At 41.7% G+C, this 3485-nt stretch overlaps 1 pseudogene; it reads left to right on the plus strand.

The window, feature by feature from the left end:
* Positions 1-736: 736 nt before the first annotated feature.
* Positions 737-902, plus strand: LOC124799708 (annotated as a pseudogene).
* The last annotated feature ends 2583 nt before the right edge of the window (positions 903-3485 follow it).

Consider the following 3485-nt stretch of genomic DNA (forward strand, 5'->3'; position numbering starts at 1 on the left):
GTGATCACGAAGATTGCATCATGCACGCTAGCCATCCTGGCATTGGCGTGCGCTACTCCTAGCATCCACAAGCAGGCTATACCGGATGCTCAGAGCTCAGAGAGACTGTCACTGACCGCTAAACAGTCAACCAATCAATTTACATTGGGAGATAATGATCCAGGGCAAACACTCGTCATATTGAACCTTCTCAAGCAACACAAACATCCGCTTCTGTCGCTGCTGATCCATTATGCTGATCAGTTCGCTATTCAGCAATCCAAAGGTTTCTGCCATTGGGATTTGGCCCTGTGATTGTGGGCAAGTGCTGACAGATTGGAGAATTCTTTGTCACTAACGAGCTGTCACAGATTAAGCTGCAGCCTCTGGTCGACTGAAGCCTTGTGCCCACTTTTGTCAGTGACCGTGGCACTCTGTGAGACTTGCAAGCATGACTTGAATGAAAATTTCTAATTGCAGTTCCACCCCCAACAAGCAGACATGACTTGGACATATACTTCAAACCTTAATTCCACCCCTGACATAGACTCTCACCATTTTAAAAGAAATCCACTTTATCCAATTGGAGACAGGGGTTTTGTCAATACATGCCGAATTTCATACTCGCAATGTAGATTCTTCCCTTTTATGTGTGTTATTTTCGAAGACAGATGAAATTGGATCACAACTTAAACGTTTTCACATCGCTAAAGTATCGTTACTTGTGAAAATCCTGTACAGCGGTATGGCATAGGCTATATTTCCTCAAAATATTTGCTCATCAGGTTAAAAAAATCTGTACTTATCAGCTTAATATCTGTTATGTTTTGCATCACAGGACTAGAATATTAAACTCATTTTTGGCTCATGACAGAGTGCTAGGAGCATCTTCTATCTGGGTCACAGGATGCCTCCTAACTTTCAAACTCCCTTTAAGTAGCCAAATGCCACGACACCTACTAAGTCCATTAAAGTAGCAGCACAGAGGAGCTATATATATTAGGTTGATAATATGTATCACTTTATAAATTCGGTAATATAGCTGATTTTATTACGCTGGCTATCTCTCACTGTGTAGGTGTGGCATTGGAATTTTCTTAAAAGAAACGCCTGATTACCGTTCCAACTCGCGAATCATGACTGTGGTACTTTCTGCCTTACTTCCGCCCACCCACTGGCACGTCACTGATATCAAATTGATTTACTGATTAATTAAACTGATCATGAGAGCTCCTTTGCATGATGATTAATTTTTTTCGTGCAGTCGGGTTACATTCACCAGGTAGTTCAAAATGCCAGTCCCTGGAGGGAAGGTGGTGCTCTTTTCGGATACTTTTGAGAAATGACATTTGAAGCTGACTGCAGAAGGATTCTAACGCCACCAACATACATTTCGCGCAAGGACCATGAAGGTAAGATATGAGAAATGTTGCTGTGCTCATACGGAGGCATGTAGACAGTCTTTCCTTCCCTCACTCAGTCTGGGAATGGAATGGGAAAGGAAATGACTAGTAGTGGTACAGGCTACCGTCCACCATGCACTGCATGATCGATTGCGAGGTATGCATAAAGATGTAGATGTAGATTTACTCTGCCTATTAGAATGTCAGCCCATCCATTTATAGACACTCAAGCTTCACCGAAGAATGTTGTGTCTTATTCATCGAGAAAACAAAAGACGAGCTTCTGCCGCTGACAGCTTCTTGGTAAAAATCTTTGTATTAGCCTCTAATTTTCTCATTGCAGTCACTTTGCGAGATGAACATGAGCGGTTAGAATATGTTCGCCCACAACACTTAGAAGAAGTGGTATAGAGCTCACTTCTCAACTCCCCTTTCGTCAGAGTATAGCTTACCTGCAATATTCTCACGAAACTTCTTGTCTTTGATAAATAGCATTTGAATACACCTGATTTCGATGAGTAAAAGATGTCCTCCACCAAGTCACAAACCCCTGCTAGTTTCTCGAAATCCCATCACATTCTGACAGCACTGTTCCATTAGTTAGAAGACTGTCCAGTCCTCCACCTGTCAATAATCAGGTAGAGGGCTGCCACAACGAGAAAAATAGCACTCTAACTTACAAGAAGAGATTCACAACCATCAGAATACACGCGGATGGCGCAAAGAAATTCAGAAGCATAACACCTACAATTCATCGATATCGAATGACTGTCTATGAATATCCCCCGTATGTGTCCTAATCTCCATTATCTTATTCCCATGATTACCACACTTACGACAACGTATTGGTGTTGACAGCACAGTGTTTCTTCTCTCTCTCTCTCTCTCTCTCTCTCTCTCTCTCTCTCTCTCTCTCTCCCTACCTCCCCAATCGTTATTTTTGTAACATCCAATGGAGTAGAACTACAAACTAGAAAAACATCGCTAACATCACCAGGTAGAGAACTCAGTAGGATTTTACCATGTCTCTCTTTTGATATATCAAAAACAAATAACGTCTTTGTGTTGACATCGACCATATGCGATGATCCAATTAAATATGTATTTATTGTTCCATTGGAGCAGGTGGCCAGTGATCGAAGTTGCTTCCACAGACCTGCGGAAAGTTTCGTCGCCTGTACTAGAGCAAGACCATACACGATAGGCTACCAGTCACCATAGAGGGTTCTTGTGTTGTCTCATAAGCAGTTTCATTTATTTTTGCTGTAACACATCGTAGCAGTGTATGACTACAGCTGTGTGCACAGCCATACATTTTGTTTTTCTAGCAAAACTTTCAGATCTGTGTCATGTGCTAAACTGACATTAATATGTTTTGATCCATTGGCTCTCACAGAAAGCTGGACATTACAAGGTATAAATTAACCTGCTCCCAGACACACAGGGTGCTTGGAATAAAAGACAGAGGCAGTGTTTCTGGAAGAGTTTGAAATGTTGTGGGGCGTTTCCAAACAGCTGTTCGAAAGTGATGACCTCTACATTTAATCTCATCTTTCACAGTGATGGGGCTGTGGATGTCTCAGTGTTCCATTTTCGGAGAGACCAAGAGCACCTCATATTGGTGGTGTACATTGAACCCAGGTATATGATCACTGTTCCAGTGTCCTAGATGATGGTCATCCTGTCCTCCAAATCTTTCGACACTGCATCATTCATTTTATGGCTTACAACGTAAAAACACATGAAGAACAAGGTGGTATTCTGCAGAACTTAATGCCATAGAGCAGAGATAGCATATACCATCAGTTGTCAATTCCATCAGTGAAGGAACGGAATGACTGTCATACAACCAGGCGAACATGTAAGTACCCTCATTCATCCATATTTTTGTCGCACTTTCATCAGTTTTACGTATTTTTCTTTTTAGCAGGTTATCTGTAATTTCAACGCATTTAGCGCAATTACTCGAGGTCCAAACCACCACTCTCGATGGCTTGTTCCATCATATACAGTTAGGTATGAAACGACAGTTGCCTTACATTCTATTATGGTACCTAGTTTCACTACAGCCAGTAATTTTACAGGTACAAATAGGGTAATGTT

The sequence above is a fragment of the Schistocerca piceifrons genome, chromosome 5 (assembly GCF_021461385.2).
Source record: "Schistocerca piceifrons isolate TAMUIC-IGC-003096 chromosome 5, iqSchPice1.1, whole genome shotgun sequence".
Taxonomy (NCBI): Eukaryota; Metazoa; Arthropoda; class Insecta; order Orthoptera; family Acrididae; genus Schistocerca; species Schistocerca piceifrons.